Genomic DNA, 23,646 nt, shown 5'->3' with positions numbered 1-23,646 from the left:
AAACAGACAGCAATTAAATAAATGACTTTCCCAGGGTCACACAGTTGATAAGTGTCTGAGGCTGAATTTGAATTTAGGTCTTTATAACTCCAGTTCTCTGTCTCTGTCTGTCTCTCAGGCTCTCTCTCTCCACCCCCTCTCATCTCTTTCCTCTCTATCTCTTCTGTTTATCTCTTAGTCTCTTTCTTTCTCTCTGTCCTTGTCTCTTTCTTTTTTCTCTCCACTCTCTCTGTGTCATTCTCTGTGATTCTCTGTCTCCCTCTCTGTCTGTCTCTTTCTGTGTCTCTCTTTCTCTTTCTTTGTCACTTGGTAACATCAGCTCCCATGAGTTTAATTATCATCTCTATGAAAATAACTCCCAGATCTATATATATACAGCCTTAGTGATTCTCCTATACTCCAGTTCCACTTCCTTGACTATCTAATGGACATTTCAATGTCCCATAGTCATCTTAAATGTAATAGAACAAAACAGAGCAAATTTTCTTTTCCTCCAAATCTGCTCTTCTTCTGATATTCCTATTTAAATCAAGGGCATCATCATCTTTCCTATCACCTAAGTTTGCAATTTTGTGATCCTCAACTCCTCACTCCCCACATCCTCCAGTCTCAAGCAATTGCTGAACCTTGATTCTACATATCCTTTCTTGGGCCATAATCTCTTTCATAGATAACCATGTCACTTTCTCACACCGTAAATTTTTGTAGCTTCCAATTATCTCTAGAAGTAAATATCATTTCTCTCCCTCCCTCTTTACCTCTTCCTCACCCTCTCCTCTCTTTCCCTCCTCCTTTTCCCTTTTCCCTCTCTCCCTCTCCTTTTCCCTCTTCCTCTTCCTCTTTCTCTCTCCTTCTCCCTTTCCTTCTTCTCCTTCCTTTCTCTGTTTTCCTCTCTCTCTACCTCCCTCCTTCTTTTCCTCTATCTCTCACGCTCTCTCTCTCTCTCTCTCTCTCTCTCTCTCTCTCTCTCTCTCTCTCTCTCTCTCTCTCTCTCTCTCATTGAAAGCTCTCTGCAACTTAGCTCCGATTTGCCTTTCCAGTCCACCATTCCTCTTACATGACAATCCATGTCTCATCTCTGTGCATTTGTATAGACCATCCCAAGAGCAAGCCTTTGGTAAATTGTGAAGTACTTTTAATGACCATAAGTTTCTTCCTGAAATGAAGAGCCTTCTTTTTTCTTCTAACATTGCTTTTCCCCCCCAATGGTGCTATGTTTCTGTGAGTTAGGGAATAGCAAAGAATTAAAATTGAGGGTCACCCAAGTAACAATGCAAAGTTATGTGATAGGTATGAGGAAGCTCTAGCACTTCGATAAGGAAGAATTGATCAGGAGAAGCAATATGCAAGGATATCATTAGAGAGATGAATAACAAGAAGAAAAGATGGGTCACTCATGTGCTAAAAGTGAGAAGAACACTGGGGAAAGCCCATTATTCCACAATTATGCATGCAATATTAAGCAGACCAGAGGAAAAACCTCAGAAATTTTGGGGACCCCTCTGAAGAATTTGATGGAATCCTCTGACCAAGAATCACACATCATTGGATGCAATAGGAGGAGGCATTGATAATTATGGTATTTGGAGGGATCACAACAAGTTGACCCCAGGGCCATCAAAGCATCAATGTTGTGACTATGTTGTCTCATGTAGGTGGGAAGTTAGGTAGAGCAAGGGCTATTCTCATTTTTTTAAGATGAGGAAACAAGTCACAGGGAAATTTGGGGTCTTTGATTTAACTCACAGAGCCAGGAAACAAAGCAGATAATCAAATCCTAGTTAACGGACCCTAAGTCAAGTTAAGTCAATGAGTATTTATTAAATTTGTGCAGGTGCTCAGCACTGTGCAATGGAGATTCAAAGAAAGGCAAAATCAACTCCTGCCCTCAAGGATTACAACCTAATTTCAGTACACTGCATCTGGCTCAGGTGAATAAATATCTGCATGAAAGAGGTCATAGAAATTTCAGTAACTGAACAATGATTTCCATATTTAGATCTAGCTTGGCTCATGACAAGCTCTTACCCTCAGAAATTGGAATTGATGTTTTAAAATTTATTTTTTTGAGGGGGGCAAGGCAATCAGAATTAGGTGACTCATCCTGGGTCACACAGCTGGAATAACACTACCTTTTAAAGCTAAGTCAATGTGCAGTCCCCAGGAACCCCACCCTGATTCTTTTCCATTTGATACCCCCAATCTAGCAGAGTGCTGCCCCTGAGTCTGGGGATCTGGGCTTGACTCCCACCTCAAAAACTTCACCCTCCCAGGCTCTCAGTTTCCTTATATAAAGTAATGATAATTGTACTACCTACCTTGTAGGGTTGTTGTAAGGAAATCATTGTCAGAAATGATTTAGTCTTTTCCATAATTTAAAATGGACTTGGGTATTGGGATTTCACAAGCCCTAGAAATCCTGGCCTAGCTCAGCCCACAAGGAGTGGACACGCTGAACGTTTCTGATAAAGAAATGCTGAGATATTCACGTTGGAAAATTGTCTTACTCTCCTGTGGCCTTTTTATAATGTCACTGGCTACCGCCTGCTGCTGGGGCTGGTTGTCTCCGTGGGTTAGCAGCGGATCAAGCAGTCCCAGAATGCTCTCGCCAGGCCAGGTCTGATTGTGCTTCGGCTCAGCGGCCTCCCCTCCACGAGTCAATCCAGATCCCGGTGCGGGAAACACAAAGCGGGCTCCACTCCCCTACTAGGAGACATCTGTCCCAAATGGAGATAGCGCCGTGTGGCTAGGGACTGGTTGGGCACGGAGGCAGGGGGTGGGACTCCTTGGCCTTTGGAGCTCTTTTCTGCCTCCTCTCTCTGGACTGAACCTCCCTCCTGGCTCTAGATGACTCCTGGATTCTCTGTTCAGAGGGGGCCATACCTAGGATGTTGTCACTCAGCTTCCCGGCCATCAGGGCTCAATAACTCCTCACAGAATTCCTTCCCACCTTGGATTGGAATGAAGTCCCCATCTCCTCACTTCAACCTCTCCCCTGTTCATGAGTCCATCAGCCAACAAGCACTTATTACATGTTTACCACATGCCAGGTGCGATGCTAAGCACTGGGGAGGCAAAGACAGGGAAACAAAGAAAAAATAACAAAATATTATCACGCTTTCATCATTAAATCAACAAACATTTATTATTTATAATTTGTTTGTTTGTTATAAAGTTTTGTTCTAGTTTCTAGGAGAATGGGGGAATTAGAGGAGACATGGTCCCTGTACTCGCTGGGCTTACTTAATAGCTATCAAAATATCATTATTATCCTTCCCCCAAGAACCACGCTAAGTGCTTACTGTGCGCCAGGCACTGCCCCAAGCACGAAGAACACAGATAGGAGCAGAACTAAACACAGCCTGTCTTCAAGGAAATACATTCTAATGGGGGTGATGACACTTAAGCAGAAGGTGAAAGGAAGGGAAGAGATGCCCAAGATTGGGATGTGGGAGAGAAATCACAGCCTGGTGACAAATGGAGATAGAACTGAAGACTGGTTCAGATACCCTGGGGGGAATCATCAAAGCAAAAATGACATTTATGTGGTGCTTTAACATTTGTAAACATTTTACAGACTTTATCTCAGCTGAACTTCACAACAATAATGTAAAAGAGACACCTTAGCATTAATACACTGATTTTGCCAATTTAGAAACAGGTTCAGAAACTCAAAGTAACTTATTCACGCTAGTCAGTGTCAGAGATGAGATTCAACCCCTCTGTTTGTCTATGCCTCCAGCTCCTCCATTCCAGGAAGGAATATTCCCAATTCTCCGTTTTTGACTTTCCTCTCTCCTTTCTCTCTTCCTCCTCCCCCCTCTCCCTTTTTCTTTCTCCATTCTTCCCCCTTTCTCTGTCTCTGTATGTCTCTGTCTGTCTGTGTCTCTCTATCTGTCTCTGCCTCTGTCTTTATCTCTGCCTTTCTGGATCATTGTTTCTCTGTCTCTTATCTCTTTGTCTCTCTCTTCCCCCTTCCTTCCCAAACCCCATTAATTCCGGTTCTGAAACTTTCTTTCTTTTTTTTAAAATTTTATTAAAGCTTTTTATTTATAAAACATATGCATGAGTAATTTTTCCAACATTGACCCTTGCAAAACCTTCTGTTCCAAATTTTCCCATCCTTTCCTCCACCCCCTCCCCTAGATGACAGGTAGTCCAATACATGTTAATTATGTTAAAATATATGTTAAATCCAATATATGTATACATATTTATACAGTTATCTTGCTGCACAAGAAAAATCAGATCAAGAAGGAAATGAAACTTACTTTCTGGGTGACCTTTGCACTTCCCTACATTGGGACTCAGTTTCCTCATTTGCACAATGAGGATGTTGGACTAGACAAAATCTAGACTAATTTTTAGCTCTACATTTCTATGATTTTTGACCACCCTTGCCATTAAGTGACATTTATGTATAATATATGTAAATTTTATTAAAATGATTACATATTGTGAACAAAAGTGAATTATGCAAACTAGTCTTAGCTGGAATAAATAATACAAGTCACTGTTGAGGTGGGATGATATATTGTCTCTGCAGGCAGATGGTCCCATATCAACAATATATTTTAAATGTTATTTTTTAGGTCAATTCCAGCTCCCAAACTCAAGATCTTTGGATATTTTTCTTTAAAATATTTTCTAGGCCTTTCCAGTCTGGTTATGGAAAGACAGATGGCACAGGTAAAAACAAATAAAATTATTGTGTGCTGGCCAAGTGTAAGATATTATTATTGTCATTGCCCATTTCTTTAAGGATCTTATAACATGGAGCAAGTTGCAAGGCAGGAGAAAAAGTCATTTGGGGTGGGGGTGGGGAGCAAATGATGACCATCACATATATCTGGAAGCTAGATTACTTTTGCTAACTCTGTAGGGAATAGAGGGGAGACTCAAGGGGAGAAGTAAAAGCCACCTCCTAGACTTCTCATTTCAGTGAAGAAGAAACCAGACACAGAGAGGGAAAACCATTTCTTCACAGGGGTAGAACAAGTTAATGAAAGAGTTTGGATTAGAATCTAGGTTCATTCCACTTCCACTAGTGGTCTTGTTTAATTCTGAGCTAATGCTAGAAAAACATCCAAAAGAATAATCTCAAGAGAAGGGAAGGGAACTGCCTTTGGTTGGTTCTTCCCCCACCCCGACTCCCTATTCTATTTAGGAGTTCACATCTCACAGTTGGGTCCCATCTCTCTGGCAATTAGAGATCTCTGAAACCTTGGATTTAATTAAAGATGAACTCAGGTCTAGGTAGCATATGGGCTGTCAATTCTGCTTCTGGAAGTAGAAATGAAGAGAGCATGAAATGATGCTATGGTGAGGGGAAGAAGCCCCCAGGGAGAGCCATCCTCCAGGTGCCAGTGTACAAAGAACCTCAGAAAATCATGGGCCTGACCACTGGGCCCTGGCCAGAGATGGATGTCAGAACTTGGTGTTGCTTGGTTGGTCCATACCAGCTTGGAGCAGATGGCAAGACTGCACCAAGCTTAGCCAAAGACTATTTGAGTCCCTCAGAGAAGGGTTTAGATAAACAATAATGATGAAGAGGATATTAATGAGGGTGATAGTTAACAATATAATACTTACTTTGTGCCAGTCACTGTATTAAATACTTTAAATTATCTCATTTGATCTTTACAACAGTCCTGAGAGGTTCTATTACTCCTATTTTAACAGGGAAACTAAGGCAAACAGGGTTAAATGATGTGCTCAGATCAGAGGAATTCCTGACTCCAGGCCCAGCTCTTTTCCCACTTTGTCACCTAGCCGCCTCTGAACTAGTCCAATCCCTTTGTCCTACTTCATTTAATTCAACATTCATTACCTGGCACCCAAGCCACTCATCTCCTCCCATTGATCCCTCCTTTTCTATATTTGATGGAACACAAAAATCAATGTCCTTCCCGATGAGGAAAAGAGCAGGCCCTTGGCATATTGACAGCAGAGCCAGAAACAGGACTCAGCTATTGGGACACATAATCCCTCTCATTTGTAAAACACTGTTCTTTTCAATGCTTACTCACATTTGTTATCTCATTGGATCTTTGTGACAGTCCTACAAGGTAAGTGGAACAAAGATTAGTCTCCTCAACTGACAGATGAAGAAACTAAGGCACAAGGTCATGAAGGGAGCTCTCCGAGGTCAGAGAGCTCATAACCCCCCAAGTTTCTGCCTTATCAACCTATTATTGTATGTCCTTCATTTCAAAAAGGACACGGGATATCAGAGGATGATGTCTTAACATGAGTGTTAAGTGAGGCAGAATTGGGCATAGTCATCAGTCTCACTCTTCCTGGGTCATCAGACTCTAGTGGCCAAAGCCAGGATGGTTGGGGATGACCTGGATACACTGGGTGACTTTAGTATCTTCAATGTCTGACCAAGCTCTAAACACTCCACCAAGCCTGCTTCTGTTGCCTCATAGTTGTTGGAGCAAATTATTCTCATCCTCCCATTTCATCTTGGAAAAGTTGCATGCTTGGAGTAGACATCTCCTTAATTCGCCAGCTCGTGGTTTGGGGGTTTATTGGTTATCCTCACCCTGCTGAGATGGTTTTACTAGGGGTGAATTCTGTACATGCTAAAGCTTCTTGAAGCCATAGGTAAGAGTTGGGTGAGTCAGGTGAGCATTAAAGGTAGATAAGCAGTCTTGAAAAGGGCATATACCAGAAGGGTTGGTCCTCCTCAATTACCCCACTGACCAATTATTAAATAAACATTTGTTTGTATTTGTTATGTACCAAGTTCCATATTAGATGTGGGGAATAAAAAACCAAAAATATGACATTTGCTGATCTTATGATATTATGGTCACAAATTCTAACAGGGAAAGGGGCATAAGGAGATAATGTGGATGGTGACAAAAACATATATATTTAAGGAGAGGGGTTGGAAAATAGGCCTGTGATTTTATTGCTAAAGGAACCATTGGGATGAGAAAACTCACTCTATCAAAGCACATCAGCACATTCTCTGCAACTTGTTATCTTAGAAAATTCCTTAGAGGGGAGGTATCAAATTAGGGGAAACAAATTTAAAATTCATTGAGAAATGTGTAACAAAATTGACAAAAATACAGAGATAATTTGAATTTGTGGTTTTCTAAGTCAATGTCAGCTTATAATAATCCATTTGTATTTGAGTTTGACATCACTTTTGTCACAAACTAAAGTTTGACTTTAGTGACTTGGCTAGTCAAAACAGAATGTATTAAAGGCAAGATTTGAACTTTCAAGACTGGATATAATAAATTTATTTGCCATATTCCACCTTTTCCCTATCCCACTTTTCTGGATCCTGAAATTCATCCCAGGCAATCTTATTGAAGATACAGTTCCCTTGTTACACTGATCTCATCATTTGCTCTTCACACTGACATAAATCTCAAACCTAGATATCCTCTACTTCAACATCCAACCCTACATTTTGCTTCATTGACAAGATTTTCCATTCTATTCATTCATTGTTTCTTGAAGAGGATCGTGTCACCAGGAAGGTGAGGTCATGATATGCAAGTGAATTGGATTTAAGTGAGGGAGTGTGGTGCATAATCAACAACCTCACTTTCTCCTCCAGAGCCATCTGGGTTGTGACAAGATATAGATCTGGACATTGGGATTTGCCTCTGAACTTTCTTTAATAGGTCTCCATTTGACTGATATGATAACCATTCACTGATTGAAACTAGGTAGGTAGAAAGAGAGGTAAAGAATGGTTTTTTAGTCCAAAAACAAAACAAATAAACAAAAAATAAAATCCTAATCAATCTGGGATTTTCCAAGCTATTTAGTTCATTACAACTCAGGAGATTTTTTTTATTAATCTGCATATCACAAATTTCAGGTATTCTCCAGAAGATCAAAAAGTACCACATCCCTCATTTGCCCAAACAGAGATAGAAATCTGCACTATCTATTCCTATTCTCAAAATAGGAAGAAGTAGAGCTTATAGATCCTTGGTCAGAGTCTCTATCCCTGGGAATTTCAGATGTTCTCTAGGAGATAAAAGAGTTCCAAATCCCTCATTTGCTCAAATGGAGATAAAAACCTGAACTATCTATTCCTATTTGAAATAGGAAGAAGTGGTGTTTACAGATCCTTTGTCAGAGTTCTCATCCCTCTCACTTGCCAGAAAAATAAGTGATTTCTTCCAAATTCTCTTTGGCTAGTGGCAAGACTACTCAATGAAGATACATGAGATCTGAGTTCTAGAACTGGCTTAGCTATTTAATAGCTTTTGTGGCCATAATTTCCTCAGAACTATCCATGGTGCTGACACCTACCTCCCAAAGGAACCCTTAATAGGACTTTGCTTTCCTCTTTTTCTCCCCATCTATGAGTCACAGGTGTCATATCCAGAGTTTAGGGTATTTTAGGATTCCCTCCACCACTTTTTTTCCTTTCATTAGAAGAAGTCCAATCCAGAAGCGTTATATATTTGTTGAAATCTTGTAGACATGAGGTAGTGTGAGTATTTAGTTCTTTGTTGCACAATGGAGGGTGCTAAACACTCAGGCCCAGGTTTGGCCCACAGATGACAGACCAGAATGTTCAGAATAGTAGCAGTTTCCCAGTGCTCATTTTGTTGCTCTTTCTCCTTTGTCCTGGGCTCCACCTTGTATGGGGGTAGGGAGAAAGTATGGATTGGGACTCATCATATAGAGAGTTACATTATGCTGCTGATACCTCAGAGTAAAATTGGCAAAATTAATTGGAAATTAAAGTCACCAAATGAGCACTGAATTAAGAAATCATTAAGACTAAACGAGCACTGGAAGGAATGGTGGGTTAATTACAAAGCCTCCCTGGCTCTTTCCAAAGATTGTTTGTGTGTCTCCTGTGTCAGTATTATTCTCCATTATCCTTTGGTGCCCCAGAAGGGGAGGAAGGCCATTCTGGAGCTCTTATGGCAATTTCCAATGCTAGTACTCTCTTTATCAATACTCTTTTTCCAATGGGGCAGACTATGACTTCAGAAAAATAGCAATTGCTGGCTGAGGGAATAGCTGTCTCCTTGGGGCTTTCCTGGATGGACTCCACCATTTAACCGGATTTTCTCTTGTTAGTGATTCATCTTCCTCAGGGAAATTCCTGCTTTCCTCAGAAAATCTTGCCCTGTGAGCCAACTGTTCTCTTTTCTGTACCTGCCACCCCCTGAGCCAGAAGGTCATTGTCAATAAACCCAGGGGGAATAATTGCCAGCCTATTAGCCTTGCATAATAGGCAAGCTTTGCTACCTCATTAGGTCTGGCCAGGAAGCCAGATGAAATGGAATAAAAACAAACAAGTCCCCCACACAGCCCACAAGAGTGGCCACTATGGAAGATTACCTGGATGTCAGGAAGATCATAGACTTCATGCTGGAAGAGAACTTAAAGGCTGAAATACAAACCCCCATTTTACACATGAGGAAACTGAAGAGACTTTCAGAGAGCAAATTGTAGGGTTGGAATTTGAACCCAAGCTCTCTAACTCCAAAACCAAGTCTCTTTTCAATACACCATGAGTGCACTAAAGGGCAGGTGAAAAAAAACACAGGAAAATATTCAGGAGGCTGTGTATAGAACTTTGTCCCCTGTTCTGTACCTTGCTCATTTTTCTTCTCATATGACATCCTCATTCCCACCTTGTTATTTTATTATCTACCATTACCCCTATTTGAAGTACCTTTTTTCCTTGTCTATAGCTATACATGCCTTATCCATTCTTCAAGGTTGAAATCAAGTTTTTTTTTTCTCATGTCAGCTGATAAATTTCTTCAGAAGCTTTGTCTGGCCATGTGTAGTGCAAAGTAGCTTGTGAGGATCAAATTCCATGGAAGCTTTACCCTACAGTGGCCAGTGATTAGTCCTTCCTTCCCCAGGTCTACAGTGTATGTGTGTGTGATCCTGGAAAGTCTTTCAGGATGTTTATAAGCAATAGCAAAAGGCATACTATCATATGAAGATAGTGGCTATGGAGAACAACAGTCGGGCCTGAGGACAATTCTTGGGGTTCTCCAGAAAAAATGATTATATTAAGTTCAGTCAGAACTGTTACAGGTTAGGGAAACAAGTTTCAGTAACTAACATTCTAGATCAGAATCTTTACTGGCATTTTAGGAAATACTGGGGTACCCTAACTAGACCTTTCTGTAATCTTTGGACATTTACTTTGGAAATTTTTATTTTTGAAAAATCTCTTTTATTTGTTTTTGCCTTATATAGAATGAGGAAAGGGGGAGTGGCCATAAAAACAGAGTGTAGATAGAGTCCAGTAGTTGCAAAATGAGAGTTCAATGAATTAATTGTTCTCCAAGAGCAATATGTGATTGGCATGTGAGTAGTGCAGACAGTTTGCAAAATGGGAAGATTCCGGGGTCATATAGAGATGTGACCTAGTCCTCTTCATTGTTCAATGGCAGCTAGAATTTCATTCTTTATGTCTGGTGGCTCAATGACATACACAAGCTGCACAATCTTTTTATGATGGAAAAAGAAAGGGAGGGAAGGAAGGAGGGAGGGAACTTATCTATTAGAGGAATGATTGAAGAAGTAGTGGTATATTAACATAATGGAAAATTATTGCATTGTAAGAAATGATGAATGTGAGGGGTTCAGAGAGACATTGGAAGCATATGAAATTTTACAGAGTGAAAAAGCGCAACCACAAGAAGAATATACACAATGATCATGGGACTATGGGAGCATTCAGAATCATGGAAATTTCCCCCAACTAATGAGCTTCCAAAAACCTACCATAAATGCTAGGCATTCTCTCTAGACCATATTTCATGTTATTGAGTTTACTTTTACAAAGCAATACATGGCTGTATTTCAAAATAAAAGCATTTAATGAGATGACAAAACATTCTTTCCATAAATACTGAACTTACTTTTTCATAAACAAGAATGGAAAAGAATTATTTTTTCTCATAAATAAGAGCATGTAACATTTGTCAGGGCAGCCAAATGGGCATTCAAGGAAAATGTATAATTATTCAAACATCCAGAGAGGCAATAATGTCAGTAATTTTCCAAAACTGGTAACATAACATTAATTATTACTTGTTGACCCTCCAGCCCATTGGACTAAATCTCTACTTTCAGATGGTCTTTAGCTATGAAGGTGTTTGTAAGAGCTCTCTAATACTTTACTGACAATGCTGTGGTTGGTAAACCTCTTGAAAGAAGGAAGGAAAGGAGGAAAGAAGGAAGGAAGGAAGGATTTAATAAGTACCTAATTTGTGCCAGCACCTAATTTGTGTTTTACAAATATTGTCTCATTTGATTTTCATTGATTTCCTCTAATAACCCTAGGAGGCAGGCACCATTTCCCTCATATTTACAGTTGAGAAAATTGTGGCAGAGATTCCATGATTTGCCCAGGGTTTTATGCTACTGAATGTCTTAGGTAGAATTTGAACTCAGGTTGTCTTGATTTTTTTGCCCGGCACACTATATATTGCCCTACTTAGCTTCCTCTTGGAAGAAGAATTAGCCAGCTTTTTTGGACACCCTCATCATTCACTTGGTGGGAGGGGTGGATGTAGGGAGATGTACTTTGGTTTGCAAGTCTCCCCAGTAGAGAAAGCCCTTGGCTCTTTTAGCCAGCAACTAGAAAATTCTTCTCTTCAGTCAGTTACATTAAGTAACATATATCCAAACTGAGAGCATATCTGGTCTTTATATTCAATCTTTTTTCCCTTTTGTTAACTCTCAAATGACTTGTGGCCAGAAGCCTGTCTTAGATCTTCATTCTTGCCATGTCCCACTCCCATTCCTATCTGAGGCAGATATTCCCAGGGAACTCATCTCAAACCAAGGACTGAATGAAGTAGAGGTAAAGAAATGGCTTTTAACCTCCCTCAGACTCTGCCCATCACATGTCCACGTTCTGTGTAAATAACAAGGAAGAATTGAGCTGAGGTCAGAAGCCTGAAAAGCTGATAATCCTGTTCTCATTTCCCTCCAGCAACAAATCATAGCTTGGTCTCGTTCTGTTCTCTCTACAGCCACCATAACGTAAAGTACACTAGCACTAAAAACCAAAACAAAACAAAACAAAAAAAAAAACCTGATTAATTGTAATGAGCAGAGACTAATGAGGAAACAGGTTTTCTTCTTAGGAGAAAGATTAAGACTTGAGACATGCATGTGGTCAGAAGTAGTTACTCTTATTCAGCTTTGCTCAAATGTTTTTGTTCGTTAAAAGGAAGAGTTCAGTAGCTTGGTTGGGTCAGGTGTTAAAGGGAAATGTCTGGGGTATAAAAAACAAAAGAAGCAATAACCTAACTTTTAAAAAGCCCAGACTGCTTTCCTGAATGACCAAGGACCTGTTACCAGGAAAAGTGCTGAGATCAATGTATTCCAGAGAGACTTTTTGAGATTACAGAAACTGCCAGAGTAGATATAAGAAAAGAAGGCCAGGAATTCAACACATGAACACAAAGAAACCTCACAAAAGGGTACCTGGATGGGTCAAATTCGTACCTCCCATCAGGTTAGAAGACTTGACTTCAATCTTATGTCTGCCTCAGTTTCTTAATTTTAGCATGGGAAAAGGATTAGATCATCTCAAATCTCCTTCATAATAAAATTTTTCATAATAATAATAATTTTCTAATGTAGGCAAGAAACTAACTAAAAAATTCCAGCTTGGATCCTTCCCTGTTTTATAACAAGTCCTCAATGGATACATCTATAAAATGAGGCTAAGGGTTATTATCCTAGAAATAGATTAATAATGAACACTATTTTATAAATAAGACAGACAGAGAGAGAGTGATACAGAAACTCAATAAAAGGAAAAGAGAAAAAATGGCACAGAGAGAATAAAGAAGGGGGGTTGGATAGAAACATCAATAGAGACAGATACATTTTTTGTTAATGTGGAGGGCTTTTTTGGTTGAGTTTGTATTTGATGTAGCAACACTGTAAAAGTGAAGCTTTGGGGGCGAAAGAAAAGAAGATCAATCAAAAGGAGTGAATGTTAAACTGAAGCTATAATAATGGTAGTTTTTAGTTCATAGTCAGTTAGGAATGGGGCAAAAGAAAAGTATTATAGGAGACCCCCGGTCATTATTCACCAAGAAGAGTTCTAAGCATGAGAGGGAGATTTGACACTATTTTTAGGGATTCTTTGATCAGAATGGGCAAGAAAGTAGGTAATTCTAACATTAAGACTTCCCAAGTCTAATAAGAGAAACATTTCTTGTTTTTAGAAAGTCCCTAGACTGAGGGAAGAGATAGAAACTTATGGTTTGGGGGAGCTTCTAGTCTGAGGTAGGGAGGGGAGATGTAATCACTATTCTTAGGGAAGTCAGTCTCAGTAATGAAATGGGTTCTACCTTCAGGAAGTTTCCTGTCTGCTGGTGTAGACACCTTCATGGTTTAGGGGGTCTTGAGGAGAGATATGATTCCTGCCCTTTAAGAACCTCCTTTTGAGAGAGGAGATGGTACCCCATGTCCTTGGAGAATCTTTTCTGTGACATGAGAGATTTAGCTTTTGCTTACTTAAGTCTAAATGGGAGAATGCATGATTAGGAGGCCCAGAAAAAAACTTACAAATGCATATTCCTGCTAGTATGAGTAGTTTATACCTAAGGCAGCAGAGATGCTGCAAAGAAGCAACTCTAAGTGAGTGAGTGTGTGTGTGTGTGTGTGTGTATATAAGAAAGAGACAGACAGAGAAAAAGAGAGAGAGAGAGAGAGAGAGAGAGAGAGAGAGAGAGAGAGAGAGAGAGAGAGAGAGAGAGAGAGAGAGAGAAAGAGAGGGAGAGAGAGAGTCAGAAGGAGGAAGGGAGGGAAAGAAGGACAGAGAGAGAGAAATTGTTACATGGTAATGAAATAGCCTAAGAGAAGCAGTAAGCCATGGGAGGGAAGAATAGGAGGCAGCATGTGCCTTGACAACCCCCTTCCCTGTGATTCCCAGGAAGCAGAATCCAGGATTTTTGGAATTTCACTCCCCCTCTCTCCCAGACAGCTCTCTCTGCTTCCAGCCTGGCCCCACAGCCATCATCAAAGAAGCAAGCCTGGTAGACATTTACTCTGGCAATTGTTCTCCTTCCCAGCAGCCCCAGCTCCTGAATGAGTGGAAAAGCAAGTTCTCTCTCCAAAGTCCTTGGCCCAGTCAACATCAGAATTAGATATAGTCTTATCAGAGAAAGGATAATAAAGAGGATGCATTACCATCTGCTCTGCCCTGCACCTTAAGGATCACTGGGTCTTGTCATCCGCACTGCAGTTGAAATCTCCTATATAAGTTTTTTTCCCTCATTAGACTGTGGATACCTTGAAAGCAAAGACTGTCTTGATTTTGTGTTTTTATCTCCATCACTTAGAAAGTACTTTGTACATAGTAAACACATTATTTTCATTTATTCATTCATCACCAATAAAGGAAGAAGAAGACTTCTGTGGGACTTTATTCTAGAAGGTTCAGAGGTTTGGACACTCCTGGTAAACAAATAATGGATACCCACCGTGTATTTCTTGCGTTTGGGCTTCTGGAAGCCTTTAGTTCTGTCCCATTACATCCCTTATCCTAAGCTATCCATTCCTACCTCCCCCATCCGAAGATGGTCTGGGAAGGAAGCATTACTGGGATAAGCCAGGGAAGGAGTCTTCCATGTGGAAATAACTGCATGGGAAGGATGTTATATCTAGTAGAAAATAAGATTCCTCACCTATTCCAGAAGGAAGGCAAAAATAAACTCTGTCTGCTATGGCATCCCATGTTGTCACTGAGATCATGCTTTTCCATCTCCACTCCAAGTTGCCTTGGAATAACACTTGACCTTTCAGAACCCTTGGACTATAAGGAGACACTGAATCTATAGTAGCGGGGACCATCTTTCTCATCAGTGTTTCATTTCCAGTACACCAAGGCAACAATTCTGCTTTCCAACCTGAAAGCCAACTTGAGTCTTCTATTTATTATCTTTAGTCACAATCTCTCTGGGTCTCATGTTGTCTCATCCATAAAATAACTTTGTAGACAATATGACTTCTAAACTCCCTTTTATTTCTAAATATATGATCCTATAACTATGCTAGTCTTGGTGGCTGGAGTTTCCTAGAAGGGAATTCCTAAACCAATGAAATCACAGGCAAGATCACATTCAAGGAGTTGGTACTGATCCCTTTCTGTGCCTCTCTCTGTATTGAGCCATGCTATGGGCTGGTGACAAGGAGGGTGGAGAGTCGGTCCCTAATTACAGAAGCTCTCAGCTTAGTTTTGTGGGATCCACAGGGACTACCTTGTATAATGATGACAAGGATGATGACAAAATGGGGATCCAAACATACCTCCCACCGCCTTCCCTTTCCTCACAGACATACTGGATCTCTGAGTCCAGGGCAGTCTTTGATAAGGCAATGGAGGCCTTCTGTTTAGTGTGGAGACTGACACATGGGGAAAAATGGGGTCAACACCTTAGTAGTATAAAGGGGTGTGTGTGTGTGTGTGTGTGTGTGTGTGTGTGTGTGTGTGTTAAAGAAGAATAAAGGACTAATCCAGAACATGACTCTAACTTGCCATCTTCTCTGGATGATTTAGGAAGTCTATGTGGGATGCAGTGAGATGTACTCTAGAGAGAAAAAGTAGAAGAGAACAAGACATTCCCGCCTGGCTCCTTCATACTTTCTTTTCATTTTTTGCTTCCTTTCATACTCCTCTTCTGACTATAAGCCCTGAAAAACTCTAATGAATATACTTGCCATCATCATGTATGGATACTCTCACTGTAGCCTCTGGGGGAGATGGACATACATAGGCACAGACAGAGAAGCAGACAGACTGGCAGGTAGGCAGGCAAACAGACAGACAAGGAGAGAAGGGGAAGAGAAGGAGGGAGAGAGAGAGGGATGGAGGAAAGCAGAGAGAGACAAAGACAAATGAAGAGAGACAGGGAAAGAGGGGGAGAGGAGGAGAGAGAGAGAGAAAGAGAGAGACACACACAGAGAGAGGCAGAGACAGAGACAGAGAAGAGAGGAAAGACAGAAAGAGGAGAGAAAAGAGGGGAGAGACAGATTGAGAGACAGACAAAGAGAGACAGAGACAGAGACAGAGAGAGAGACAGAGAGAGACAGAGACAGACAGAGAGAGAGAGAGAGGAGAGAGGGATGGGGAGAGAGAGACAGAGAGAGACAGAGACAGAGAGAGAGACAGAGACAGAGACAGAGAGACAGAGAGAGAGAGAGAGAGAGAGAGAGAGAGAGAGAGAGAAACAGAGACAGAGAGAGAGAGACAGAGAGAGAGACAGAGACAGAGACAGAGAGACAGAGAGAGAGAGAGAGCGAGAGAGAGAGAGAGAGAAACAGAGACAGAGACAGAGAGAGAAAGAGACAGAGAGAGAGAGACAAAGAGAGACAGAGAGACAGAGACAGAGGGAGAGAGACAGAGACAGAAACAGAGACAGAGACAGAGGAGAGAGGGATGGGGAGAGAGAGACAGAGAGAGAGAGAGACAGAGAGAGAGAGAGAGAGAGAGAGAGAGAGAGAGAGAGAGAGAGAGAGAGAGAGAGAGAGAGAGAGGTATTTAGGAAGATACAGGATGGAGCTAAGAAGTGCTATTCCACCTGTGGGTTCCCTTCCTTCCCTCCCTCCTTCTCCCTACCCCCCCCCATTGCCAGTGGTTTCCATGGCAACCCCTGGGAAAGATCAAAGGGACTGCTAAGCAGATCCCGGACCGAGGTGTCTGGGGCTGCTGGCTGCTGTTTTCACAGCTCACACCTCCCTCCCCAACCGAGAGATGAGGAGCCCCTGGCTGGCTGGGGGAGGGTTTGTGGATTTTGTTTCTTTTTGGTCCAGGTGCCTTTTGAAGAGAAACAAAGAGCCATCGGCAGAAAGCAGACACATGACCGAAGACAGAGCCCCTTCTAAGCAGAGGGATCTGGGTCCTCTGCGTCCCTTAGCCAAGCTTCAGCCCCTAGCTATCCTCAGGAGAACATTCCAGGAACACTGGGGTTTGTCCCTGCTCCCCTTTCCCAGGGAGGCAGCCAGCTGTGGGCCAGAAGCAGAGAATCCGATTTCAAACACCACCCCAGTTGTAAATTATCACCTATGTGATCTTGGATAAATCATTTCCCTTATCTGGGTCTCAGTTTCTTCATCGGTGAAATGTGAGGTGGGAGAGAAGGTCAGAGGGCACCAGTTGGTCTCTTTGCAGGTCTTTTCCAGCTCGGATGTTCTTTGATCCCTTTGATGTGGGCAAATTAAAATTCTGGCCTGTTTGGCCACCAACTTGGCAGATTTCATCTCACCTGTGTTCAAGTCTAACAAACATCCCACCAACCACGGCATTCAAAGCTCTGTTGCTGACAGAGACAGAGGAAATTAGGAGTGAAATTGTGATTTGTAGGACTTTGGGAAAAGTTTCACTAGGAAGTCACCGGCAGGAATGGAAAATATCCTGTAGGGATAATCATAAACATAAGCAATAATATACTATTCTAAGTAATATCAATAGCAAAGATAATAACAGTAATAATGAGATTGCCATGTAAGGTACGTGTGTAATAGAGCCAGCTCTGTTATGACGGTGCTCAGACCCAGATTCATCTGAGCAATAAAAAAGAAGGATGATAATTAACCACAAACAAACCCTTAAGACCTTCAGCTGCACATGGGCCTCGGACTATTAATGATGCTTTACCATTTGTATTGCCCTGTTTTCACAAATGTGATTTTGTTTGATCTCCACAACTCCCCTGGGAGGAAAGAATGGCTGCCATTTATCTGGAGAGGAAATTGAGTCTCAGGGAGGTGGCTGTCACATACCTTAGTGCCCCATTTAAAACCCTTCACAAAATGGCTCCCACTTACCTTTCTGGTCCTACTCTATACTTCCGGCATTCCCCATTGTAACCAAAACCAGCCTGCTATCTGTTCTCTTTCCACGGTTTTCCATCTATTGCTTCTATGCTTTTGTACAGGTGGTCCCCCATTTCTGGAATCCCTTTCATATTCACCTCTTCCTTGTAGAATCTTGAGTTTTCTTCAAACATACATCTGGCTACCATTCCCTACAGAGTGAGACAGCTGATACCTCTAGTTATTAGGCCTCCCTTCTTCTTGAAGTGATTTTGTATCCTCTAGAGCAGGGGTTCTCAAACTACGGCCTGAGGGCCAGATGCTGCTGCTGAGGACGTTTCTGAGGCCTGCCGGGTTATGGCAAACGGGCTAAGGGGCGGAGACAGAGCGTGAGCTTTTGTTTTTACTATAGTCCGGCCTCCAACAGTCTGAGGGACAGTGAAGTGGCCCCCTACTTAAAAAGTTTGAGGACCACTGCTCTAGAACAGTGGTTCCCAAAGTGTGGTTGGTTCAGAGAATCCTGGGTGTCTTAGACCCTTTCAGAGGCTCTATAAATTCAAAATTAGTTTTTAATTTCAAATATCAGGGCAGCTAGGTGGCGCAGTGGATAGAGCACCAGCCTTGAATTCAGGAGGACCTGAGTTCAAATCTGGTCTCAGACACTTAACACTTCCTGGCTGTGTGACCCTGGGCAAGTCACTTAACCCCAGCCTCAGGGAGAGAAAAAAAGAAATATGATAAGTATCTAAATACAAACTCTTTGGACAAATTCTCAATAATTTTTAATAGTATGAAGAAATAGAGAACAAAAGTTTGTAATCTCATCAATGTAAATCTTCCATCCAACATGCCCTTTTCAGTTAGTCTGATCATAATATGTATTTTCATTGAGTTTAAATCTCACTGAAAATACCTCATTCTTAGTGAAGAAGGATCCCAGGCCTAAATTTTATATTCCTCAAAAACTGTGTTTCTTAATAGAAAAAAAGGAAGTTGAAATCTTGGGTATTAGAGAGATGAACTGGGGAGGAGCATGAACCTTATAATGAGGTTTCCTGAATTTGAAGCACAGACCTTTGTAACATACCATTGTGACTTTCTTGATTAATTTAGAGACTCGGGTTTGGAGACAGAGGACCCAAGCTCAAACTCTGGATCTCAGGTTTAGTAACTATATAACTTTGGGCGAGACATTTAACTTCTCTGCCCCTCAGCTTCCTCACCTGTAAAATGAAAGGATTGCATCAGATGATCACTAAAATCCTTTATAGCCTTAAATCCACGATCCTATGTTTGTGTATATAATTTATACTCCCAGTAGAGTGTAAGCTTCTAGAGGGCATTTTTCTCTACTTTGTCTCAGCCTCCAAGGCAGTGCTTGGCAAATAGCTTCATAAATATTTGTTGAATTGAAGTCTCCTGGTCCTCAACTTTCTTTTTACAGATGAGAAAACATGAGACCCAGAGAGACTGTGACTAAAGATAGTAAATACAAGAGTTAGGCTGGCACTCAGGTTGGACAGCAGGAATTATTGCCTTGGGGCAATGGAAATGAAACACTGATGAGAAAAATGGTTCCTGCTACCACAGATTCAGTGTCTCCATTGGTCCAAAAGTCAGTTGTTATTTTAAGGAAACTTGGATTGGAGATGAAAAAGCATCAATGTTGACATCACCATCTTCCCAGATTGGTACATATACACTATGGAATGAGGCAGTTACCTTTTAAATCTGGAAGAACTGTATTCAAGACCTGCTTTTGACACGTGTAAGTATAATTTGCAGGTGAGCTATGATTCCACATTGTACTGTTGGTTTTAGCAACAATTCCTGCCTTCCTTCTGGAAGAAGTGAGGAATCCCATTTCCCACTAAGTTTATAACAGAAGGTATGTCCATCCCTCCCATCCTTTTATTTTCATATGGAAGACACCTTCCCTGGCTTATCCCAGGAATGCTTCCTTCTTAGACCATCTTGGGATGGTCTTAGGATAAAGACTGTCACAAGACAGAACTAGAGATGTCCAGAAGCGAAAACTCAAGAAATACCTGGTGTACATCCATTATTTGTCTTCCAAGAGTGGCCAGACCTTTGAACTATTTTAGAACAAAGTTTCATAGAAATCTCCTTTCTCTATTGGTGATGAATGAATAAATGAAAATTACCAGCTGCATATGATCAAAACTCTGTGCTAACTGATGGAGATAAGAACACAAAATCAAGAAAGTCCTTGCTTAAAAGGTGCTCACAATGGAGTGTCTCCATATGACATGTACTCAGAGAATCGGTACCTTCAGATCTGTGTGATGACATCACTGGCAGACAGGATGAGCTTTTGCACCAGAGACATGAGTTGCCCCTTTGAGAATATATCTACATTCCCTATATTGTAGCATGGTAGATAGGGTACTGGACCTAAAATCAGGAGAACTCAGGTTCAAATGCTGTGCAACAGATACTTATTAGTTTTGTGGTCTCAGGCAAACTGCTTCTCAGTTTGCTCATTTGTAAAATGGGTTCCTTGGCTGTTGAGCTCTAAATCTATAGAAAGCAAAATAAGCTAAAATGCCAAGCAGATGTCACAGAGGTTCTCAGCTATCTTCCCTATGTATATTCACTCATGTGCAAAGCTCCCCCTAAAAAATATACTTGTAGGGAACTTGGCAAAAAATCTCCCTAAACCAGCAACACTTTACCTTCATAATCCTTTCTAGATGGGAAAATGGGGCGATATCATGAACATTTCCCATTTGTAGTATTCCAAGAGTTTATAGGAGACAATATGGTATGGGAGCTAGTTTTTAAATCAGGAAGAACTGGGTTCAAGACCTGCTTTTGGCATATGTAAGTGAACCACTCAAACTGGTCCAAGTCAACTCTCTAAGACTATAATTTGCAAATGCGCTGTTATTCTGTTATAGGTAGAGGACTTTTCTTCGCTGGGAATTCCCTTTTCTAACAACAACAAGAAGTAGCATTTAGATAGCACTTTAAGGTTTGCACATTGAATGAAATTAAGCACTGCAGATATACATAGAAAGATAGGAGCCTAAATAAAACAAAATATTTCACAAATATCTCATTTTGATGCTTCTAACAACTCTGTGAAGTATTTGCTCTTGTTATCCTCATTTTACAGATGAGAAAACTGAGGTTTGGAGAGATTAGGTGACTTGCTCAGAGTCAGTACTCTATTTGCTGAACCCCCTAGCTGTCATTGCATGAAATATCAGGACTGCAACAATAATAAGAAGAGTGTGTGGAGGGAAGGGACAGGATCAAAGTATCCCTCCAATAATAACTTTCAATTTTATGCACAACAATGAGCAACGGGAGGTGACACATCTCAGCATGGGCAATCTGTCAAGCTCGGTTCCCTGGATGGTCACTCTATCCCTGGACTTCTCACTGAGGACTCATTAGTGACTTGTCACAACTTTTCACTACTCTCCAGTGGATCCTTTGTCTAATTAACTGCTTCCTTCCCAAATCTCCATTTTAAGAAAAATGCTCAGAAAATGTCCCTGATTCTGTTTCCTTTTACTTCTTGACTCTCCCTTTAGAATGCAAGCATCATGGGGACAGGGATTGAATTTTTTCTTTCTACTTGAATTTGTATTCCCAATGTTTGTCACCGTGTCTGGCACAAGGCAGAGGCTTAATAAAAGTCTTGTTGACAGCTTTAAAAATGAGTAAGTATTGTGAGAAAAACATTATATCAGAAGGACCTCATAGTTTACAGAGAATCCCTTTTCCATTTGAATTCTCACTGAATCCTGTAATTGCTTAGACTGGTGTACCTGACTCCTAACGCATCTCACAGGGACCCAATATATGAAGCTCTGAGTGAATGACAACTTGCTCATCACCTCTATATTGGTAGCCTGCTCTAGAGTCTGTCCCAGGAGAGTTAGGAGTTAAGTCAGAAATGCAGGCTGTGAGCAAACGTATCACTTTTTTTTTCTCCCATGTGCTCACCTTGAATTCCCTGAACCATGAAGTCTCTTACCCAAACTTCCAGTGAGCTAGATCTGTATAAATAATGGCTGTCCATGTGCAGATAGAGGTTCCTGGACTCTCGGAAATTTACAGATAAGCTTTCATAAGCACCAAACAAGAACATGAGCATCAAATCTCATCTCTATATGATGAATAAAAAATTTGCCAAGTCTGTCATGGAGGAGGCAGATCCTCTTCCCCCTTCCCCATTCCTTTTCCTGCTCCTTTGCCCTTTAAGCTAATTACAATTCTCAAAGCGTCCCATAGCATAGATTTGGGAATGGAGCCAGAAGATAATATCTTGTCTCTCCACCAATCATTGCCCTAGAATCCTGGGGATGTGAGAAAAACTAATGAGATGTCATCAGCCCATATCAGAGATGGAACTCCTTTCTGTATATAAAGGAGAAGCTGGGAAGCCATTTTGTGTTGCTGCTACTTTTCATGAAATGAAATTGAAGATCTGGCATGCGACAACTATGTAGAATAGTTGATTCTTTCAGGACTTGATCTATAGATCTGGAGCAATCTATTGTTCCTCAAAGTGTGGGAGAAAATCCCAGTGCTTGTATCTTTAGCCTTGGGATCTAAGCTGACCCAAAATGGAAAAAAAAAGCCTTTATAAATCTTAAATATAATTTTTGTAAACCTTGCTTTGGGGATCATTAGCATTCTTTTGCTTAGCTGCCAGTTTACTGCCCTTCCCCCCAATCACTCATTTAGAAAGCACTTATTGCTAAAGAGTGGGGAGAGTAAATAGGAGAGAGAGAGCTTGATTACTTCTCCTATCCACTCAAAATTCCTGTAAATTCTCTGACTAAAGCAGAGATTTCTTTTTGCTTTGCTTAATGCTAATAATAAATTCGATTCTATTCAATCAAAGAAGTATTTATTCACTGGCTTTTAAGTAAAAGCATTGTGTTATCACTGGGCATCCAAAGGCAAACACTTGTATCTGCTACTGGAAATTCTTTGACTAGTTACCAGTCTATGGTGACATTTCTCAGAAAATATGATACGCTCATATCATGCACACGGGAGGTGCTTTGTTGGAGGAGAGATTTTTAAAATACATTTTGTCCTAACAAGTCAAAGGCTGTTTTATAATCAACAAATAATAAGCTGAGAAAGATCTTATGTTCTATCTTTCAATTACGTGATAGTGAAAATATGAAAAGCTTTAGTGTTTCCTTCTCATGTTTCCATCAAAGATGGCCTCAATACTTGCATAGTTCGTTATTATGAATGTGAGCGGGCTTGCCCGTACCTGCCCACATCTCCTGTCATCAAAGCACCCCCTTCTTTGAGTTTTCATACCCAGCTGATGGGAGTAGCTTCTCTCGGTTGACTGTACAGCCAAAAAACTGGCTCTTTCCTCTTTAAAACTGGCCAGAATGGGACAGACTCTCTTTCCTGTGAAGATCATAGACAGTTTACCCATGATGAGGGCTATGAATGGAACTCAGATGGAGAAGGATACCTCTCTCTTCCTTCTCTTTTTGGATCCTGGGCCTGGGATGTTTAACTCGTTCAGTTTTATCTTTCTCAATTTTAGGGATCCATAGTGATCCCCCCCAACTGAGGACTTGAGCTATGACAATCTCAGAGACAGAATTGCATGAGAAATGTCATAGGCAGCTGGCCTGACAGGGAAGCCCTGAGAAGTCAGGGGTCTCAAGTCCAAGGGGTATTTCAAACTTAGAAGGGAGACTGCATTCTATAGGGGCTGAGCTAAGCTAAGGTATGACTCAATCCACCTTCCCTTTCCTTTCCCAGAGACCTCAGGTGGTATAAAGTGGAAGGATTAAATCTCATGTATTAGGGAATAGTTGTCCATATCAGAACAGT

The sequence above is a fragment of the Sminthopsis crassicaudata genome, chromosome 2 (assembly GCF_048593235.1).
Source record: "Sminthopsis crassicaudata isolate SCR6 chromosome 2, ASM4859323v1, whole genome shotgun sequence".
NCBI classification, from domain to species: domain Eukaryota; kingdom Metazoa; phylum Chordata; class Mammalia; order Dasyuromorphia; family Dasyuridae; genus Sminthopsis; species Sminthopsis crassicaudata.
Note: the sequence above shows the minus strand (reverse complement) of the source record.